This window comes from Ahaetulla prasina, chromosome 1 (assembly GCF_028640845.1).
Source record: "Ahaetulla prasina isolate Xishuangbanna chromosome 1, ASM2864084v1, whole genome shotgun sequence".
Lineage (NCBI taxonomy): Eukaryota > Metazoa > Chordata > Lepidosauria > Squamata > Colubridae > Ahaetulla > Ahaetulla prasina.
In genome coordinates, this window is record NC_080539.1 from 202,684,045 (window position 1) to 202,708,390 (window position 24,346).

Here is a 24,346-nt window from a genome sequence, read left to right on the forward strand (position 1 = left end):
ACCTAAAATGAACTGAAAAATGTATTAACATCTTTCCACTCACCGAGCTATAGAGGAAGAATTCACACCAATCCTATTTTTCTCAACAGCTGTTCTGCAAGGTGATACTGCAAAGGCATCTCAAAATAGAATATGGCATATACTTGCTCTGCATGGTTCTTGGGGTATTTTGGTGATCACCAGCTGGCTTCTAATTGTCTTTTAAATGAAAATCAACATTAAAACGAGAAATGTTTTTGTTAGCATTTCATTTTTTTTAATCAACTATGTTTAAATCAAATAATAAAACATGATGTATGGAAACTGGATCTCACGCAAGAATATCCTTATGTTAATTTGTCAGTCCAATTTGTTGGTCAAATTTAAATCTTAATTGAAATCATAGGGATTAAATTAGTAATGACTAACTTGTCCCATGCAATTACATTTAATTGGATTAGAGCCTGTAAAAAGTTTTTAAATAAGAGATTAAGCAGGAGTGAACTCACATGTCCTTGCTTTGGATTTGGGGATTATTTTTTTCTTCAGACCAAAGGAGTCCTTGCTAATGTTGATTTCATTAGCAGAATTTCTAGACCTATACTAAGCAATGAGCATGTTGTGTCCATTCATATTCCAAGACTGGCACCGATCTAGAAATCACTGCCAAAGTAATTTAATAATTTTAACAGAGAACTGTTCAAATGCCTTTGAGAAAACTTTCTTTTCACTTAACGAACAATAGGGACAAATCGAAAAGGTAAAATAAATTAGAAAAATAATGCACAAAAAGGGCATGATTTGTATTTTTTTCATTTTACACATAGTAACCATTTCAACCTAACTTAATATTATCTGTACTGCTGACTTTAATTGGAGAATTAGTCTACTTTGCACATTACATAGAGCCACACCTATCTTTGCCACTGATGACAACTTATCATTGCTTACTATTAGGCACATTTGTTTGATGTGTGTATACACACACATACTTCTTATTGTATATTTAAATTTTACATTTTAAAGTATTCTTTTTTACGTACTTAAAATTTTAATGTGATCCTTAAGAGAATGATTTGCTGTCTTTACTGATAACCATAAATAAATTCTAATAGTCTGATTTAAATATACAGTATTAGTTTGGTTTAAATGTAATATTAAGCAATAATGGATGATCATCCTTCATGCTAAACCACAAACTACATTATGGGTCATTGTCAACGGATTTTAAACTTGGAATAAGAAACCTCAATAACCTGCAGAATGCTGATGATACCATTTGGACAGCTGAAAATGCAAATAATCTGAAAGCTCTATGTATGAAAGTCAATAAGCAAAGCAAAAAATGGATTAAGAGTAAATGTAAAAGAGACCAATCTCATGAGAACAGATGCAGAACCTGCCTTAGAACAGTTGATGAAGACAATGAAAGGGGGCATAATTTCTGCCTTTTAGGAGCAACTATCAGCAATAAAAGAACCCGCAGTCAAGAAATGCACTCCAGACTAGCATCTGTTAATAAACTTCTTGTTCATTAATTTTATGATCAGAAAATGAAAATGGTACATAGAATGCCTTGGTCTTTCCTTCCCCCAAACTTTTTTTTTGGGGGGTGGGGGGGTGGGAAGAGAAGAAATAATAATTTAACCAAAATTTGCCGTTTTCTTCAGATACGTGATAGAAGGATCACTCCAGGAGAAGACATCAGGTGTTTAAGTGCCTGGACTGAATTTCTGAACATTTAGCCATATATGGGATGGGAACATAAATTTTCTCATGGATGGATCTTTAGAGGGTCCCAGAGGATTAAGAAGCCTCTCTGTTATTTTTGGGATATGCCCATTTCTGAGGTAAGATCTAGCTATGGTAAATTAATTAGACTTCAATAGCAGGTATATATGAGTAATTAAGTCCATAACCCAGCCTGTCAGACTGATTTTGAGGTTCATTTCATGTCAGTGGATTTCAGGGTATATTTAGATCTCCTGTTTGTGGAATTATTTCACTATTAACTTTATCCTTATCCAGGTCCACCTTTGTTGAGAAGCCAGTTTAACTGAATGCTGTTTGAATGAATGCTTTATTAATTGTTTATTGGTCATCCTGAACAGGCTAAATTGTCAATATCCTCTCTCATAGTTCTTATGCTTAACTGTTCAAATTTTATTTGTGTTAATGAAGGTAACGTAGCATAGAATTCTACCAGTTCTATTCTTTTTTCTTCTTTTTTTGCATAGAGAAAGTAGCACTTAGCACTTAGCTTTATAGCACTCTCTAAGTGGTTTACAGAGTCAGCATTTCCCCAAACAATCTGGGTCCTCTTTGTACCGATCTCAGAAGGATGGAAGGCTGAGTCAACCTTGAACTAGCCAGGATCGAACCCATGGCAGTCACCAGGATTTGTGCAGTACCACATTCAGCAGGATTTGTGCAGTGCCAGTACTACATATGAGAATCTGGATTCCAACAATCATGCTTTAAAATGAAATCAATGCAGAAATTCAGCTCTGTAAGAAACATAATGAAGTGGACATCTTGGGTTAGAAGAGTTTATAGAGAAAACGTAGCTGTGGATAGATCAAATGATGTGCAAGGCCCTTAAATGTTTTCATTTGAGCATTTTCATCAAATATAAGGAATAAAAGGCAGCTGAAAATGGAAGAGGTGGTACATTGAATAATCATCCAACAATATATAATATTGTTCTGTCGCCATTTTTAATCAGGGAATCACTAAAAGCACAAAAACTGACCACAGTATGAATATGTATGTTCAGGGATGTACAAAACTGTTTCTCTCCCCCCCCACCACACACACACACACACTATTGTGTAGCAATGGGATGAAATTAGATGGCACAGCAAGCTTGAACTTTGTTGTGGGAGCCATTCTTGATTGATATTGTATGTTATCTGATCCCAGATTTCTGTTCAGCTACTAAATGTTCACATCCTCTATCCTGGTGCAGGATAGAAAATACAGAGCTGACAGAATTGGTTTCTGCTGGTCATGACAATTTAAACACCTCTGAGTACTAGATAAACCACTCTTTTGAGTGATTCTATGTTTATTAATGGCAGTCTGATGGTTCCCATGACAGCTGTAAAAATGCCATTTAACAGCTGTTATCACAAGCCCTTCATTCTACTTGTCCAGGTAACACACACTCAACTTCATGAAGTAGTAATCCTGAGGTATCAAATTCAGTACCAAGCCTAAAATACTATCTTTCTCCAGTACTGCGGGACATTTGTATTCTCATCTGTATTTGCACCTGATTCAGGATAGGCACAATCAATCTAAGATGCAGGACAACTTAAACTTTTAAAAAAATTGTTGCACTTTTAAGAAAAGGTCTTTTGGAACCATCCAATGATTTCATGTTAAGTCACTCATTGTATATTTAGATGGAGGAAAGAAGGGAAGGGAAGGGCAGGAAGGAAGAGGAAGGGAAGGGAAGGGAAGGGAAGGAAGGAAGGAAGGAAGGAAGGAAGGAAGGAAGGAAGGAGGGAGGGAGGGAGGGAGGGAGGGAGGGAGAGAGAGAGAAAGAAAGAAAGAAAGAAAGAAAGATAGATAGAAAGATAGAAAGAAAGAAAGAAAGAAAGAAAGAAAGAAAGAAAGAAAGAAAGAAAGAAAGAAAGAAAGAAAGAAAGAAAGAGGAGCACAATCTTTTTGAGGCCATGGAACCCTACGTACAGATTCGATTCAACAATAATACTATATAAGAATATATGTTGAAAGACCCAGGGAAAGGGTGAATGAAGTACCTTGCTAAATTATGGGGCTGCAATTTCTCTGCTGCAGTCTAAATCATTAAAGTGAATGCCAAGATTGGTATAAAGCAGCATAAATGGAAGCATTCTACTTATAACTAGTTGGCGGTTTACAGGCTTCGTTACAGCTGATTGCACAGACCAACCAAATTAGTAAGCTTCAATCTGACAAAAAGCAGAGCAATCAAGGCCTTTTGTGAATTCCATTATGAAATTTCAGATTCCAGTATTCAAATGAAAATCAATGGTTTGATTTGGGGTGTGTGTGCGATTTTTTTATTTGTCTCATTCTAGGCTGGTTTGGAGGGTGTTATCTCTGAATGAGCATCTGCGTCTTCTAACAAAGGAAATGGAAAAGCTCTGAGTAGTTTAGATGGTATTAATGGACTGTATCTGCTTAAGACTGGTGATTGTACTTTTGCAGATACTGATAGTCCTTGACTTACAATGGTTCATTTAGTTACAACGGCCGTGAAAAAAGTGATTTATGACCATTTTCCATACTTAAACCAGTTGCAGCATCCCCATGGTCAAGTGATCAATGTTCGAATGTTTGGCAACTGATTCCTATTTATGACGGTTGCAATATCCCAGGGTCTTATGTTCACCTTTTATGACCTTCTGACAAGCAAAGTCAATGGGGAAGCCAGATTCACTTAACAACCGTGTTACAAACTTAACAACTGCAATGTTTCACTTAACAACTGCGGCAAGAAAGTTAGCAAAATGAGGCAAAACTCACTTAACAAGTGTCTCACTTATCAACATAAATTTTGGGCTCAGTTGTGGTCATAGGTCGAGGACCAGCTGCATATTAAGGGAGTGAGCAAGGGTCAATGTTGCATTTGAACGCCCATCCCTGTAGCTTTGTTTGAACGTCGCCTGTGCTTTTTCCATGAGAGAATAGGCGGTACTATAACCACAATCTGCTTGCTAATGACTTATTTTATACGTTCTTCTGTAATGAGAAATGATTGCAAGAGAATCTAAGAACTGTCTGCCAATTATAAATCATCCCGAACAGGGGGTGTCACTGAGAGAATTGCATCTGTCAGAATCAAACAAATTTTGATTAACAGTTAAGACTGATTTGTTTGGCATGTATAATGATGGCTCAATAAATAAATAAATAAACCAAAGGGCAAAATATTTTGTGCAATGAAAACCGCTGAGTGTGAAATTAAAAGAAGAATGGCCCAGTGCCCTTAGTATTCGTTCTTTGTTCGGTTTCCAAGCTGCATTTCCTTTCATTTCTCATTTTACACAGCGGGTACATTTTAGAACCCAAAATAAGCCAATTAATTTCCTCTAAACACAAAGGGCAAGGCTGAATTGGAGGAATCGGGCCTTGCTGGCTTCTGTCTTTTCCAGGTTTTTATGAATTTGAGCAGAGAAATGTAAAAACTGCAAATAGGATCAGAAGGACATTCCTGGTGGGGGGCGGGGCGGAGAAGCACAGTTGCTGACAGGTGCTTTTCAGAAACTGTCTCTGGTGACAGATGTGGCTAAATGTGAAGTCAGCCATAAAAGTACATGGATGAGAAAAAAGGCTGGGGATGACACTGGAACAGAATGGAGCTTGTCCCTCAAGAGGCCATCAAACACATATCTTGCATTCTCTCCCCCCACTCTCTCTTCCTGCCCCCTTGTCAGGACTCTTGTCAGGCTGTAAAAAGTGATGTGAGTCTCAATGAAGTCTCACATATATATTCAGTAAGATTGGGTACCAGCAGACCATGCAATGTGATAGCCCCCTAGGAAAGCTGGCAGGAATAAATAAGGAGGGTGTACAGTATGCTGGAATAAACTACGACCATCAGTTTTGCTTAATTGTAGGTCTACTATCTGCAGCGCTAGCTATGTGAAATTCACTGGAGTCAGGAAAGGGGCATTATCCCAACTGAGTCTGCCCAATGATATTTGCGGTAAAGCTCATCTCTAAATTAAATAAAATGTGTAGTTTGAGCTATATCTTGCCCTGAGAGGTAAAACCAATTTAGGCAATCTTCCCAGTCCTCTAAATATTGCACCCCAATATTACATTTGACTTTAGGGGACCTTGTTGGCTCATCTTTCTTGATTTCACTGCTTGCCATCAGCAACTTCCAATTCAGTTGTAATCACAGAACTGTGATTTATCTCTCAGTGGGGATGCCGATTTTAATCTTTTGGCTATTGTTCAAACTGTGCTAATATCCTTTGCCAAGACATTAAACCTTCATTGGCCCTTTAAAGGAAAATGTGCATATCATTTCTGCCTGACCCGGAATAGCCTTAGGTGTATAACTGGGTTACAATGAGTTGATTTATAGCCGGTGATTGTCATGCAAGGGAAATGTTGATGCTTGACCCCACCCCTTGTTAACAGTTCTTGGGTAATGAACTCTTAAAAATGGAGGATCGTTAATAAAGCCATCATAGCTGGAGATTTCAGTTCAAATGACAGCAGAGCAAGCTTTGCTTGACCCTAGGGAACAACTTGCAAGATAATTACACAGTAGATCTGTGAAGTAGAGAGAGCAACTCATTGCAGTGCTTTGAAAGTCAATAAGGCAATTTCATGTATGATTTAATGGGCAACTGTCTGCCAATGTTAAATTTGGTGTGAGTGACATAGTGTGAAATCTCTGACTGCAATTCCTGAGAGACAAATCTTGGGATCTGCCTTTCTTCAGTAGCTTGGGTATAGCGGTGGCGAAGGTGGGAGACAGAACTTTCTTTCTTTTTTTTAAAAAAAAAAAAGGAAATTGTGGTAAACTATTTGTCACTGGCCAGCCCTTGTTTGTATACAGGATTTATACTCCAGGAAAAAAAAATATATCCAGCTTTAATTGCAATCCCTCAATGTTCTATGAAGAAGAAGAAGAAGCCAGAAAGGAAAGAAAAGCAACTAGGATCTTATGTCCATTTAGAATGATTATTTTCTAAATATTCCAAAATTTGAGTTAGAAGAGAGGAAGGAAAGTCACTGGCAATTCCTAGTGAGCCCTATTCTTCCAAGAGAAAGACATGGAGTTCATCTAGATCAGGGGTGTCAAATTTGTGGCCTGCGGGCCGGATGTGTCATGCGCTAACTACCCCCACCCCCATTTTAGTGAAGGGGGGAAAAGTTGCGATACCTCACCTGCCGACAATGTGATTATGTGAGTTTGACACCCTTAATCTAAATCAACTGCCCCACTGCAGGAATTCCCCACTAGACCATCCCTGAGAAGTGGCCATCAAACCTCTGTTTCAACACATCCATCAAAGGAGAATCACCAGCTCCTGGGGCAGCTGACTGCATTGATTTAGAGTTCTTAACGTTAGGAAGCTTTCCAAATGGCCATCTGAAATCTGCTTCCTTGTATATTTAAACTCATTGTTTCTTGCCTTGCTTTCTGGAACAACTCTAAGTCTTCTTTGTATATTGTATCACATCCTTTTGGGTACTTAAGACAGTTATCAAAGCTGTCTCCCTCAAAGCCTTCCTTTCTCTGGGCAAAATATATAGGTGCTTCTCAGTTTACCATCACAATTGAGCTCACAATTTCTGTTGCTAAGCAAACCATTTGTTAAGTGAGTTGCTCCCAGGGTGAAAGGTAAAATTTGTTACTACCAGTTCTGTGGGTGTGGCTTGGTGGGGGGAGGGTAATGTGACTGGGTGGGCATGGCTAACTTTTTTTTTAAACTTTTAAAAGCATTTTTTCTACAACTTCTTCGGCCGAAGAGGCTGTAGAAAAAATGCTTCTAAAGGGTTCTTGCGATCCCGGCTGAGTTGCCTGATCCCTTTAAAAGCAATATTTTAAAAATAGAAAAAATACTTCTAAAGGGTTCTGACAATCCCAGCTGAGCCACGTGATCATCAGAGGCTCTTTTTTTTTACTTTTAAAAACATTTTTTTCGGCCAAAGAAAAAAAGCTTTTAAAAGTAAAAAAAAAACAAAAAACCTCTCATGGTCGTACACCTCAGCTGGGCATGGGGGGTGGGGGCGCAGGGATTTTTGCTACCGGTTCTCCGAACCACCCACTGCCATCGCTACCAGATTGAACAATCCGGTATGAACCAGGAACATTTCACCCCTGGTTGCTCTCCATTTTATGAGGACTTTTTTATCATAGTTGTTAAGTGGATCATTAAAGTTGTTAAGTGAATCATGCAATTGTTAAGTAAATCTGACTTCCCCTATTGACTTTGTCAGAAGCCAGCTGGAAAGATTACAAATAATGATCACATGATCTCTGGATCAGGGGTGAAATGCTCCCAGTTTGGACCAGATCACCCGATCCAAAGCGATGGCGGTGGGTGGTTCGGAGAACTGGTAGCAAAAATCCCTGCCCTCCCCGGCCAAAAAAATGTTTTTAAAAGTAAAAAAAAAAAAACCTCTGATGATCGTGCAGCTCAGCTGGAATCGTCAGAGGCTTTTAAAAGCATTTTTCTACAACCTCTTTGACCGAAGAGGTTGTAGAAAAAATGCTTTTAAAAGTAAAAAAGAAAAAGTTGGCCACATCCACCCAGTCACATTACCACCCCCTCAAGCCACATTACCCCCCACCCACCAAGAATAGGTAGTAACAAATTTTACATTTCATCCCTGCTCTGGATAGTGAAACTGTCATAAAGACATGCCCAGTTGCCAAGTGTCAAAATTTTGATCATGTGACCATGGAGATGCTGGCAGAAAGAAGAATTGGGTTTTGTTTTGTTTTTTTCCTCTGCGGGGCAAGCTCTCCCTCTTACCAGAAAGGAAGAAATTCTATGGGCCATGGACACCAGATGACATAAGGCTCTGTAGATGTCCTTTAAGTTATATCAAAAGTATATCTGGATAGCAATAAACTTTCCATTAATCACGGAGATTCTTACTCTTTGTGCCTCTTCACATACATATCTCCATTGCAAATTGCACTGAAGAAACTGGGATTCAACAGTTTCATAGCTGCTTTCTAATAGACGTAAATTAAAGGGGAGGGGAAACCCACGTAAACTCATGCGAAATTTTGAAACTGTGTAAAATATTGAAGTGGCTGGCTTTATCGGGTTTAGAAAAAAAAGGAATAGAAAACACGTTATGCAGCTAGTAGTTGCTTAATGCTTTAACGACTTACACACTAAACTTTAGTTATCATCCTAAACATATTGAAAGAATAGGAAAGCATTCATAAGAGCAAGATACTTCTCATATTCCATGACAGATGACATGAACCCTCATGTTTGGTCCACATCTTTAAGCAAATGGATCTAATTCCTGTTTCCCAGACCAATGTACCAATCAGAGTAGTTTTCCACCAGATTACTTATGAGTCTGAATTCTGCAGTGCAGATCATAATATAAAAAGTGCACATAGAATGTGATTACTTGAAAAAAGTTATTTACAGCAATGTGTACATTCAAGAAATGTATGAACCCAATGTGTAAGCTGATAAACTAAGTTTCCTTGGATTGGATGTGTGACAGCATGAACAAATGCTCATCATCTTAACTGCCTCCAGCAATAAATTGTAGCTTTAAAAAATTTTTTTTCCCCTGTATCGCCTTGATATCATCCATACATCTAATTACTAGTCTCTCCTTTCTTCTAGTTCCCCCCAACCATGTCAAAGATTGAAATGTTTTTTTTAGTCCATTATCTGCTTGCATCACTGCCCCAAATACACATGTTTCTCTATGCACTGTTCATTGCTGTGAGGCAGCCAGCCAGCAGACAGTGTTTGATCCAAAACTGATTGAGTCCATGGCAGTCCATAGCTCTCTTAATAACAGTCTGTGCATCCACAATTCAGAGGCATCTATAACTGTGTTGCTGATTTTCATTGCCCATCTCTCACTGTCATGCAGCTGACTTATATATAAAAATACTGTGTTTCTTGTGATTGAAAAAGACCCAGGCTTTGAACGGCATGGAGTTTGAAGAAAATATAGATGAAATTAATCGTGTTTGGATAAAGACACCAGGCAAGCCAGATTTAAATGAGAAAAGGGTTGTGTTATAATTATGGATAACTAACAAGCAAGAAATGGCACAATTTCTTCATCTTAACAACCACTTTGAAATGCCATGTTATGGAATTAGGACTTCTACAGTTTAAAAAGTAAATGATAAGAGTTGTACATCATAGATACTTAACAAAATGTAAATCTAAGCATATTAAAATTTAATGTCTAATGTGGAAGAATTCATTGATTGTTTTCATAAGTGATAGATGTGCAAAAATTCAATTATATTGCAAAAATATAGAAATTACTTGTAAAGAAGAAAACCTATCTGCATATTACCCATAACATTAAGAATACTGGTATTATTAATTATTAATTTGATTTATTCTTTCAAGTTATATGACCGCCCCTCTCACCACAGCAAGTCTCACTGCCAGCCTTTTCTTATTTAATAACTGAATACTATAGCAAGAACAGAAGTGATTGTAAAGTGGGAAATCTGCAAAGTCCTTCTAATAAATGATTAACCTGGAGCATTTTTAATGTACTTTTTAATTAGTCCCATCATTAAGAGCACATCTGGCTAATGGGGCTAGGAAGATCTAAAGATGGAGAAATGCCTTCATCCAAAGCGGCATTATTTCTTTCCTTTTCTTCTTTTACTTTTCAGGGTTGTCTTTCAGATTCTCTTTTCTCATGGTCTTTGGTTAGTTTGTTTTGAAGATTTTATGCCACCTTCAGGATTGATATGCATTGACCTGACCTTCCTAAGTGGGTCAATCCTCTGATGCTTTTTTTTTTAAACAAACAAACCCTCTAAAACAATCTGCCTTATATTCTTCAAAATTTGTTTTGTAAAATACCTATTTGGGGGTAAATTATACCTTATAATTGGAAACATGGTAGATGCTTGGTATGACTTTTGAGATAAAACTTGTTTCACAAAATTAAGGGGGAAAATAGCAAAAAGGACCCAGGCATTTGCACAGAAGTAAAGTGATATAAGGTATGCATGGATCTCTTAGAATGAATGGCCCAGATGACTAATTTAGCAATAGCATTTAGACTTATATACCGCTTCACAGTGCTTTACAGCCCTCTCTAAGCAGTTTACAGAGTCAGCATATTGCCCCCAACAATCTGGTCCTCATTTTACCCACCTCGGAAGGCTGGAAGGCTAAGTCAACCTTGAGCCTGGTGAGATTCAATCTGCCAAATTGCAGTCAGCCGGCAGTCAGCAGAAGTAGCCTGCAGTACTGCATTTTAACCACTGCGCCACTGTGGCTTAATTTATCCTTTTGTGTAATGATATCATAATGTGTGTCACATTAACATAGCTTATGCTATCTCCTTCTGGTAAAAGATCATTTGGGCCGCACCTACTTGGCTGGACTTGGAATGAGGCAGAAAAAGAAGAAAGGGCAAAAGAATCAGACAACTAATTTGCAGCTGGACTGAAGTTTGAAGGCAGGATAAGTAGAAGATATTTTGAGGTCTTCTTAGATACAATGTTTACATAAAAGAAGAGAAGCTGGAGAACCAGCAAGCACATCATAGCAATTTCAAAAACCATGTATCTGCATTCCCATAGTTCTTTTTGGGCAGCAAGAGCTACATCAGGAAACTGTCTATACCACAAGGAAGAACTAAGACCCTAGTGGGAAAGAGGTGGAAAGTATGTTCTCCTCCAGCTTCTTAAAAAACATCTTAAATCAGCAGTGCTTAATCCGGTGGTCTCCAAAGTCTGTGAACTCCAATTCTCATTAGACCAAACCAAAGGAGCCAATAAAAATAGATTGTGGGAGTTCTAATAAAAACACCTGGAAAAAGACCAGATTACCTATCAGACAAGAATATGTGGTTGGCATTCAAATGTTACTGAACTGAACTGTTAGGAAATCCAGTTGCAGCAAGATTCGAAAGGCAACCGATTTCCCACCCATAACTGAGAGGAAATTGGAATCCTTCTGATAACTGGCTTGGAAGGAGATTTGAGACTGATATCAATTTTATCTGGCCCTCCAATTTCTCCAATCAATGGCTTATTGCTACAGTTTCACTTTTACATTTTAGGTGAAACTTTTAAATACTTTTGTACAGTACTGGGTGTAGTAGATATACTTTTGAATTAATGAGGTCTTATTTGTGAAGTAAATCCAATAACATGTCTTTGAAAACACTAATAGAATAAGGCAAGGCAAGCTATATCGCAGATGGATCTTAAAAATTTCTCGTGTTCGCCTACACTTTGAGATGAGATCATATTTATAAACTCACAATCATTATATTTATCTCCTGAATCAGCAAACATATGCTTAAAACAGATTATCAGATTTTTAAAGCAGGGTTGTAAGCTTGTGTAGCTTATCAGGTAGTGAATAGCTTTTGCAATATTGCAAATATCCCTTATATTGATTCTTTTGTTGCATTCTATTTTAGTGCGTAATGGTTGGTAGAACCAGATATTAAAAAAGGAATGCAGTATTATATGTAAACAGTGGGGATTGTGCCAAAAAGTGGGAAAAGGTAATGAAATTAGAATGATATTTCATCTGGATGAATTTAATTTCATCTGGATTTAATAAAATAATATTTAATAGTATTTTAAATTAAAATTTAATAAAATAAAATAAGAAATATAAGAAATAAGAAATAAGAAGAACATAGTTCTTCAGTCTGACCTAAGCCTAGTACATAAAATCATCTGCTACAATGTTCTACCAGCCAGTGAATACTTCAGCTTCAACCAAAACAATACAAGAGCACACAACAGATACAAACTCATGGTAAACCAATCCAAACTAGACTGCAGAAAATACGACTTCAATAACAGAGTTGTCAATGCCTGGAATGCACTACCTGACTCTGTGGTTTCTTCCCCAAATCCCCAAAACTTTAACCTTAGACTGTCTATTGTAGACCTCACCCCATTCATACGAGGTCTTTAAGGGGTGTGCATAAGCACACCAGTGTGCCTGTCCCTGTCCTAATGTTTTTCTTTTATTCGTATCCTTTAAACATGTATTTGTAACTATGTTTACACTTGTATGTGTCATAAAATACATGCTTGATGAAATAAATAAAATAAATAAAAAAACACATTATGTCATCTACCGAAATCCACTGGGATTTAGGACTGTAGAAAAACAGTTTGGAAAAGTTCTATGTACAATGTAGTATATATTAAGGAAAGCTGCATGTAATCTCAGTGGTAAAACTGAAAATATTCTTCACTTTTCTATGAATGTGGATCTCCCCTAATATTATTTATACTGATTACATTGACTTGAGTAGAATAACATGGTAAATATTACATTTATCTGTTCTATCAATAAAAATCTATTGAAGAACACAGTAATTGTATTTGATGGGGAAAATGGAATGGACATGATAGACACATATGCATGGTGAAAAAACATGGTGATAGAGGAATATGTCTATCACAATGAAATGTTTGCTAAAGATAGAAGAATAACATTTTTTATGTATATATTAAGATTAGATGTTGGGTCGATTTATTAGACAGACTTCTTCATCTGGAATATTTGTTTATTCTATATAGTGTTTTTGTTAAACAAAAAGCTTATAACTATTTGCAAATCCATTATGTAAGGGGAGGGGAACCTCTCTTTTTATTTTGTTTTACTTTTCAGCATCCAGGCCAGGATAGATTCTTTATGTTTAATGTTGGATCTATTTGACATTTTGATTTTTTTTTCTTTTCCCTTTTTTTTTTTGGTACACCAATTTTTCTTCTTCTCATTGTTAGCATTGGATGATTGTTTATTTATTTTTCTGTTTTATATTTCATTATTGTTGATAAGAGAAAATCTGTTAACAAACAAGAAAAAAGAAAAATGACTGAGAATAAAACTGTGCTTTTCTCCCCCTTGTTATATGGATGTGAAAATTGTGGGGTTCAAAAAAACAGAAAAGTAAAGTTGAATTCAGTGAGATTGGGTTACTTAAAAGGATTACCAATTTGGGTTTGTAAGTGTCCAGATGACCATGCAAGGGCAGGAAGAAGTTACAAACATTTTATCTTTTTGCTGTTCTTAGTCATCTGTGCTTTTGTAGCCTACAACTCTAAATACTGTATGTTGGTAGATGGGTATCTGAATTTTTCAGCCCCAAGCTTATGAAGTGTATGTATTCAATGTAGTTAAACAACCAAAGGGGAAAAAAGAAATGGGAGCTGAATAAATGTGGACTAAATGCAAAAGCGGGGTGGCAAATTAAATGAGTAAATAAGAGCGACAAATATAAAATAAGTATGTTAAATAGGTTTGATCATATCAATAAAATGAGGACAGAATTGCTAAACAAATATATGAAGAAAGCATGAATGGATTAAATGGAAATGGAAGAGAAATGAAATCATAATTAAATGGAAAGCAACTCATACTACTGAAATATAAACAGTAAAGAAAAAAGAAATGGTGTGGGGGAAGAAGGACTGAAAAATATTTTGGACTTACAAAACTAAGCAATAGACAATTTGACAACCAATGTTGAAACCAATGCTTTTATGATTTTAGTGTCTATTTGTACACCACCCAGAGTGGCTTTGTGAGGGAGATGGGCAGTCTCTAAAGATAATAAATAAAAAAATAAAAAAATTGATGAAATAGATAGTAGAGAAATACAAATCCATTTAAATGTTCAAGTCATTTGAGAAAAATCTATCCATATAAAAATTTGAACTGATTCAGAAAACCAATCTTAAAAGAACACACATCTCCCGGAGTCAAGGTGTCTTCAGGGCATCTGATATTTCCCCACATGTGACAAAAAAACCTGAAACAACACAGAGAAGATTGAGTTATTACTAAGTCTGGAATTGGACTTCAGGATTTATGGGAAATGGGAAAATACCTGTTTTGAATAGGCTGCACCCCATCCCACCTATCCCATTTTTTTTCACTAACCTGGCTCAATAGGAGCAACAGTGAGGGAGATCTTGGGAGTCCTTGTGGACAATCACTTAAATGAGACAGCAGTGTATGGAAGCAGCCAAAAACAGAAGGATAGAATCAACATCACATGAAGTATTAGTACTGTTTTATAAGACCTTAGTAAGACCATACATAGAATACCACATCCAGTTTTGGTTCCCACAATATAAAAAAGATGTTGAGATTCTAGAAAGAATTCAGAGAAGAGTGACAAAGATTATTAGGGGCTAGAGGCTAAAACATATGAAGAAAGGTTGCAGGAATTGGCTAGTTTAGTGAAAAGAAGGACCAGTGGTGGCATAATAGCAGTGTTCCAATATTTGAGGGGCTGGCACAAAGAAAAGAGGGAGTCAAGCTATTCTCCAAAGCACCTGAAGGCAGGACAAGAAGCAATGAATGGAAACTAATCAAGGAGAGAAGCAACCTAGCTGCATCTACTATTTTGAAACTGGTGATTAGCACAGCAGCCCCCCCCCCGTAATTTGATCTTTCTTGTGTGAATCACAAACGGTTTCCAAATTATCTTACTTTTCCCAGATTCTCAAGCTATTTGTCTTGCCTGCAGTATAATATCTGACTCCAATTTGTCTGCAATATTTTAACTTTTTCGTTGCCACTTTTCACAGCCTTTCATGCACCTCTCCGGAGGTGGCCTTTAACAGGTTCTGACCAGTTCTGGAGAACCGGTAGCAGAAATTTTGAGAAGTTCAGAGAACGGGTAGTAAAAATTCTGACTGGCCCTGCCCCCATCTATTCTCTGCCTCCCAAGTCCCAGCTGATTGGGAGGAAATGAGGATTTTGCAGTAACCTTCCCCTGGGGTGGGGAGGGAATGGAGACTTTACAGTATTCTTCCCTGACACGCCCACCAAGCCACACCCACCAAGCCACACCCAGGGAACCGGTATTAAAAAAAAATGAAACCCACCACTGCACCTCCCCTATCTTCTGGTTCCATCTGGTTTCTTCTCTGCCTCTGCCTTGACTCGCAATGAGTGAGCTTTTCACGGCAGCACTAAGACTAGTAACACCCAAACTTTTCCAACTTTTAAAAATTGTTGCACAGCTGCATTTAAAGCTTTATTCCCAGAAGAAGCTAACCTTGCCATTGAGCCATACTCAGCCTGCCTACCCAGCAAAACAAAATAATCAGAAGCTATGGACATTTAATTTTTTAATATGATTTTACTTTTCAACCACGTGTGGAAGATATTTTTTAATAAATTGGACACTTTCTTCACGGTTTACCTCAACATTTTTTTGGCAGTATTTGAAGGCCGCTCTACTATCTTTTTCTTATCCCTACTATCCATGCCAAAAAAAAAAAAAAAAGGCACAGGATCATTTTTTAAAAAAAAATATTTCTGTGAACTACTTGATGTTACAAGGCTGAAATTTGCACAGTTAATGTTCTCTAAAAAGTCTACCATCTGTGATATTTTCTTCCTGCTTTGTCAAATCTTTTATTAAACTGAATTTCAGGTCTCAAGATCAATTCACTTTTTTTTTTTTTTTGCATTTATATCCCGCCCTTCTCCGAAGACTCAGGGCGGCTTACACTATGTCAGGCAATAGTCTTCATTCTATTTGTATATTTATATACAAAGTCAACTTATTGCCCCCAACAATCTGGGTCCTCATTTTACCTACCTTATAAAGGATGGAAGGCTGAGTCAACCTTGGGCCTGGTGGGACTAGAACCTGCAGGAATTGCAGGCAGCTGCTGTTAATAACAGACTGCATTAGCAGTCTGAGCCACAGAATCTTCATGCTGCTGAAATTTGGATAAAAGTTCAATATTCATACGTTCTTAGCAATTAATTGATTGTGTTTTATACCAGCAGTCACCAATTGGTAGTCCGTGGACCACTGGTGGTCCCTGAGAAAATTTTGGTGGTCCCCAGAAAAATGATTTGCATTTTTTATATTGCACTAAATCAGGGGTCTCAAACTACGCCCCCTGGGCCAGATATGTGCAATGAACATTTGTGTTGCTACAGAGAGTCTCCCCCTTCAGGGTCTTTTTGTGTGGGTCAGAGGGCAGCAGAAATTGTGACTTGGGGTCTGCTTCAACCTCCTGGTGCAGGGCTTTGGGCTGAAGGGAAGTGCTGCTGGTGGCGAAGAGCCAGAGGGTCTTGTTCCAGTGGGACTGCATCATGGCCTGGAACTGACTGACCATCTCAGCCCACTGAGCCTCCAGGTGTTGATATCTGGCCTTGCACTCCCACAGGTCTTCCCTCTGTTTGGAAAGCCTATGCTCATAGTCCTCAATGAGGTGCTTCTTCTGAGCCTCCTTCTCAGTTAGATCCAATTTGAACAGAGCTCTTTTGCCAACTCTTGTGGTGGCTGCTTAGCTCCAACAACTGCTTCCTGTTGGGGCCCTAAGAAGCCCGGGTGGGGAGGCGAGGAGTAGCTGGGAGGGGAGGGGCGAGTAGAGGCTTGTGAGGTGCCCCTCAACGTGACTGACATCAAGTTGGCCATGCCCACCCAATCACATGACCACCTAGCCACACCCACCTAGCTGGTCATTAGGCAAATCATATTAGTGGTCCATGGGATTTAAAATTATGAATTTAGTGGTCCCTGAGGTCCAAAAGGTTGGGGACCCCTGCTTTATACTGCTTTCTATTTTTCCAAAGATAAGATTTTTTTCTAGAGTTTTGGAGGCCCAAATGATGGACAATTATGAGCATTTGTGCACTGTTGCCATCCATGCCACATGGAGCATTAGTAATAGATCTAGAGGTTTCATTCTAAAATTACTCTTTAAATTCATAGGTTTACCAAAAGTAATTATAATAATTATAGTTTAAACTATAACTTGATATTAATGTAACAATTCTTTACAAGCAGATTCAGGTTCAAACAATTCCTTTCAAAAAGACTATGTTTGAATGTCATATTGCAAAATAATATAGCGTACAAAGTTTGACAATCAGACAGAACTAACTAAATAATATCCTCTGCACTGGTGTGTACTTCAAGAGACAATTCAGAAAGCTAAAGCTATTCTAAAATGAGTAACTAGTTTGCCCCTCTATGCAGATCTTACTAATCTAGGGCCATGGTAGCACAATGATTGGAATGCAGTACTGGAGGCTAACTCATTGCTCACTCCCGGAGTTCGATTCTGAGTGGCTCAAACTTGACTCAGCCTTGCGTTCTTCCAAGCAGGGGTGAAATGCTCCCAGTTCAGACTGGATTGGCTGATCTGGTAGCAATGGCGGTGGGTAATTAGGAGAACTGGTAGCAAAAATCCCTTGCCTCTCGCCCATGTCTCTCGAGGAGCGCTCGCTGAAGCAGCATGGGAAACTTCAGCTGGGCTCCTCAAGAGACGAGACCTTGCAGGGGGCCAGTCTGATGTCCGCAATGGAGACCAAAATCCGGCTGCTCCCCTGTTCAGATGCTGTTTACAGCTCCGAGTCCCAAGAAGCAGGAGATGAGGGCTGCTTTGCACCACAAGCTGGGCAAATACTGGGAAATGGCTCAACAGGCTAATGCAGTCTGTTATTAACACACAGCTGCCTGCAATTACAATTACTGCAGGCTCGAGTCCCACCAGGCCCAAGGTTGACTCAGCCTTCCATCCTTTATAAGGTAGGTAAAATGAGGACCCAGATTGTTGGGGGGGGCAATACAAGTTGACTTTGTATATAATATACAAATGGATGAGACTATTGCCTTACACAATGTAAGCTGCCCTGAGTCTTCGGAGAAGGGCGGGATATAAATTCAAATAATAAAAAAAATATACCGAGGCTGAATGCTGATGCTGTGCAAGTGCAAGGAGTGCTTCACTCCCACAGCTTCCAGCCATCACAATCACTGCTTTGGCCCACTTGTGCCGCAGCTCCTCCACCAGGATGCACCAGGAAAAATATGAAGATTTCTCCACGAACCAACAAAATTTTCTCATGGACCACCAGTGGTCCGCGGACTACCGGTTGGTGACCACTGCTCTACAAGACCCCTTTGAGCTGCTGTTCTAGTGGTCCCCCACCTGTTCTGTCCCCCGCATCACAGTCCAGGAGGCACAAGAAATGACTCAATTAGCTGGCAATTGAGTCCACGGCAGCTATCAACTCTGGCAGCAACCCAGCGAGCATCTGCCAAGGTTTTTCTGTTATCTTTCTTGATGCTGGCGTGTCAACCAGGAAGTCAGGAATAAACAGCACTTCAGCTCAAGTTCTCTCTAGGCAATTGGATTTGTTAATCATGAAGCAGTATAGCAGCCCCTCCTGCTTCTATACCCTGTTGGGTGTGGCTCCGTGACTCAGCACTTTCTAGGCCTGCCCCACCCCTGCTTCTGTTGTTCCCATCTCTCTTGTCTACGAAACCTGGGATCTAACCAGGACTGATTGTCCTCAACTGGGTCTGGAAGGGTTTCCTGGGCGGGGGGAGATACAAGAGACAGAGGCCTCATGACCTCTTCCACCTGGCCTGCCTCTGGCTCCTGGAGCTGAGCCAGAGAAGCCGGCCCTGCAGAAGGGAGCCTTGACAACCCTTCCCCCTCACTCTCTGAGTCACTCTCTGGCAGGGGGCCCAGGGGGGCTGTAGCCACAACATCACCATTGATATTTGTGTAAACTGTTAATACACAATTCACCCAAAGAAATGAGACGAATCTGTGTTAGGCAACAGAGGGTAGTGTATCTATTGCAAGCAAAAAAAGCTTCTATCATTATCTGTCTGCAGCCCAATGCAGACTTAACTATGATTACAGTGCTAAGGCAACTGAGAAAATATTCCTGGTTTTGTTGGCATGTGTTGGCAGCTTTATAGCTAGCAAAGCATGGTAATATCATAATGTCAATCAGGCTGCTTTGGAAATGCATTTATGTGTCCCCTCCAATCAGACTCAGGGCAATGAGAGAAGAGTTTCCTTGCCCTTAGTGACACTGAATCTGACTCTGATTGGCTGTGCAATGATGCTCTTGAGTTAGAAAGTAATTTCATTGTCTTCTTTGTTTGAATGGTGAAAGAGAGACATGATTTGGTGTTTCTTACATTTTCTGGAAAAGAAAAAAATCCTGAAGGAAAAGCTTATCCCCTTTTGCATCATCCCTCTCAATAATATCTTTTGTTCACAATTAAATCTCATTGCTCTTAAAAATAATAATCATTTAGACAGTGGTAAGTAATAATCATATTGATCATGTTCATATGGACAGAATGCTTAAAACTTCTCCCAGCTCTGTTTTATCTTGACTGTAGAGCAGAATATAAGCAGGCAAGCAGAGGGTGGATGAAATGCCTTTAGATCAACAAATATAAAAATTTAATAAATAAATAAATAAATAAAAGGATATAAATACATATAAACCAAAGCAGAAGAATCATAAGCACCAGATTTAGTAATATGAGCCCAGTCCCTGAAACAAAAGGCCTTCCCACACCCCAGAGAATTTTTGATCATTGGCCAAGATTGAATCGCTGAACTTTCATATTATGATTTACAGCTATGACCTTCTCTGCATTAGTGGCAAGAAAGAATCAGACGGTAATATCCATTTTCTTCCATCATTTCAGAGCACTTCTTTTTTCCCCCGTTTCTTATTTCTCAATTTCTTCTATTCCTATTATCTATGTCTGCCATTCATTCAGGATGCTTTATGCTTTCTATTCAGGGCTGCCTCAACTGACCATTTCTTTATGTCAGGTGAGATACAATTATTACTCCTTTATTCCAATATTTGGCTTTTCCTTCCATTACTATTTTAACTGACTGACACTGACCGGTTTTTCTTGCTTATCAGTATTGTACGTCTGCCCTTGGGGAACCAGGCTTTTAGGCCCTTCATTCAAGTTTTATATTGTCCTTCTTTCTCCTAACTCATTTCTTCATGCCACTGTGTGTCTTATCTGCCCTTCCACAGATCCTGCATAGGTGTCTCTGGATACAATTAGAAGCTCAGAAAGACCCAGACAGATGGAACTATTGTGTCCTGGAGTTACCGTATATTTTTTCGCTATCCTGATCAATTAGGCAGATGGAAAGAACTCCTTTCACCAGACCATTGAAATGATAATAGAGATGTAAATCAAAGTGCTATGATTGGGAAGCATCTACTATGGCATGAATAGCAGCAAATAATGGAGTTCTGTGCTACCTATCAATCTAGAAAAGACTATAAGGAACTGCAAAAAAGGTCTCTACTCATGTGCATACTCTTCTTCTACACAGTGTTCGTATGTAATCTTTGAGTGGGTTAAGAAGCTAGTTTGGCACTAGGGAGATCTAGTTCCAAGTCCATCCTCAGCCATAGAAGCTCAATGGGTAACGTTGGTCCAGTCAGTATATCTTAGCCAAACATAACTCACAAGGTTGTTGTGGGGAAAAATAAGAAAGGAGGACTATATTCACTGACTGATTCTCTCTCTCTCTCTCTCTCTCTCTCTCTCTCTCTCTCTCTCTCTCTCTCTCCCTCTCTCTCTCCCTCCCTCTACCTCTCTCCCCCCCCTCTCAAAATTACACAGGAAAAGAAGGGAATGGAAGAAGGAAGGAATTAACAAGGAAGAAAGAACCCCCATGGACACTTCCCCTCACACAGGCTCCCCTCACACAGGTTCCCCTCACACAAGCTCCCCTGACCTGTGCCTCCCGCCTGCATGCCTTCCCTGACTGACATCATCCCCATATATCTTCCCTGATCCACACAACACCTCTTGCACACTCCCATGCACATTTTCTGACCTATACTGACCTATGCTGCATACCATGTACCTTTCCCTCTTGGGCACCCCCAAAAACCAGTGTAATATCTCTCACACACCACTGTGGCCTTATGCAATCTTCTTTGACCTGTACCATCCACCCAGTACATCTTACCAGGTTCACACAGCACCTCTTACACACTCCTGGGCACTCTTCTCGACCTATGCAACCCATCCACTCATCCTCCCCAATTTATATGGCATCTCTGGTGCACAATAGAATAGAATAGAATAGAATTTTTATTGGCCAAGTGTGATTGGACACACAAGGAATTTGTCTTGGTGCATATGCTCTCAGTGTACTTAAAAGAAAAGATACGTTCATCAAGGTACAACATTTACAACACAATTGATGATCAATATATCAATATAAATCATAAGGATTGCCAGCAACAAGTTATAGTCATACAGTCATAAGTGGAAAGAGATTGGTGATGGGAACTATGAAACGATTAATAGTAGTGCAGATTCAGTAAATAGTCTGACAGTGTTGAGGGAATTATTTGTTTAGCAGAGTGATGGCCTTCGGGAAAAAAACTGTTCTTGTGTCTAGTTGTTCTGGTGTGCAGTGCTCTATAGCGTCGTTTTGAGGGTAGGAGTTGAAACAGTTTATGTCCAGGATGCGAGGATCTGCAAATATTTTCACGGCCCTCTTCTTGATTCGTGCAGTATACAGGTCCTCAATGGAAGGCAGGTTGGTAGCAATTATTTTTTCTGCAGTTCTAATTATCCTCTGAAGTCTGTGTTTTTCTTGTTGGGTTGCAGAACCGAACCAGACAGTTATAGAGGTGCAAATGACAGACTCAATAATTCCTCTGTAGAATTGGATCAGCAGCTCCTTGGGCAGTTTGAGCTTACTGAGTTGGCGCAGAAAGAACATTCTTTGTTGTCCTTTTTTAATGATGTTTTTGATGTTAGCTGTCCATTTGAGATCTTGCGATATGATAGAACCCAGAAATTTGAAGGTTTCTACTGTTGATACTGTGTTGTCAAGTATTGTGAGAGGTGGAAGTATGGAAGGGTTTTTCCTAAAGTCTACCACCATTTCTACGGTTTTGAGTGTGTTCAGTTCCAGATTGTTTTGGTTGCACCACAAGGCTAGTCGTTCGACCTCTCATCTATATGCGGATTCGTCATTGTCTCGAATGAGACCAATCACTGTTGTGTCATCTGCAAACTTCAGTAGCTTAACAGATGGATCATTGGAGATGCAGTCATTGGTATACAGAGAGAAGAGAAGTGGGGAGAGCACACAGCCTTGGGGGGCCCCTGTGCTAATTGTACAGGTATTTGATGTGATCTTGCTTAGCTTCACCTGCTGCTTCCTGTTTGTTAGGAAGCTTGTGATCCACTTACAAGCCTGTTCCAGTACCTGTAGCTGGTTTAGCTTAGTTAGAAGAATGTCTGGAATGATGGTATTGAATGCTGAACTAAAGTCTACAAAAAGGACCCTTGCATAGGTCTTTGGAGACTCAAGATGTTGTAGGATGTAGTGCAGAGCCATATTAACAGCATCATCAAAGGAGGTGGTTCGCAACTTGGGCGTCCTCCTGGATGGTCGGCTGTCCTTTGATGAACATCTGGCGGCTGTCACCAGGAGGGCCTTTTACCAAGTTCGCTTGGTTCGCCAGTTGCGTCCCTTCCTTGACCGGGATGCCTTATGCACGGTCACTCACGCTCTGGTTACGTCTCGGCTGGATTATTGCAATGCTCTCTACATGGGGCTGCCCTTGAGGTGCACCCGGAGGCTGCAGTTAGTCCAGAATGCAGCTGCGCGAGTGGTAATGGGAGCCACTCGTGGCTCCCACGTAACACCACTGCTCTGTAGTCTGCACTGGCTTCCTGTAGTCTTTCGGGTGCGCTTCAAGATCCTGGTTACCACCTTTAAAGTGCTCCATGGCTTAGGACCCGGGTACTTACGAGACCGCCTGCTGTTACCTTATACCTTATGCCTCCCATCGACCCGTACGCTCTCACAGAGAGGGCCTTCTCAGGGTGCCGTCCGCCAAACAATGTCGGCTGGCGGCCCCCAGGAGTAGGGCCTTCTCTGTGGGAGCACCGACGCTCTGGAACGAACTCCCCCCTGGCTTACGTCAAGTGCCTGATCTTCGGACCTTTTGTCGTGAGCTAAAAACATATTTATTCATTCAAGCAGGACTGGCATAAATAGTTTGATTTTAAATTGGGGTTTTAGTAATATTTTAAATTTTAAAATTTTTTAAATTATCGGCCGTTTAGTAATAGTTCATTTTAAATTCTTTTAATTGTATATATTCTGTATTTTATTTTGGCTGTACACCGCCCTGAGTCCTTCGGGAGAAGGGCGGTATAAAAATTTAATAAAATAAAATAAATAATAAATAAATCATCTGTTGATCTATTTGCTCGGTATGCAAATTGCAAGGGGTCTAACAGCAGATCTGTGATGGATTTCAGGTAGGAAAGCACTAGCCTTTCAAAGGTCTTCATGACTACAGATGTTAAAGCAACTGGTCTGTAGTCATTCAGTTCCTTGATGGTGGGCTTCTTCGGCACTGGGGTGATGGTAGAGCGTTTGAAGCAAGAAGGAACATAACACATCTCTAGTGATTTATTGAAAATATGGGTGAAGATGGGGGCCAATTGGTCAGCACAGACTTTTAAGCAAGAAGGAGTTATCTTGTCTGGGCCTGGAGCTTTTCCTGGCTTTTGTCTGTGAAATAGGTCCTGCACTTCCTTTTCTGTGATCACTAGGGGTTGTGAACCCAATGAAATGGGGTCAGTTGTAGGAGGCTTGGCTGTTGTTGGTGTGTCTGAGATGGGGGTTGTGGAGATAGGTGGCTGTAGTTTCCTTTCAAACCTGCAGTAAAACTCATTCAGGTCATCTGCCAGTTGTTGATTACCTTCAGCCTGGGAAGGAGGTTTGCCATAGCCGGTGATATTTTTAAGAGTTTTCCACATGTTTGCTGGTTCATTTGCTGAAAACTGATTCTTTAGCTTTTCAGAGTAGCTTCTTTTTGCTGCTCTTATC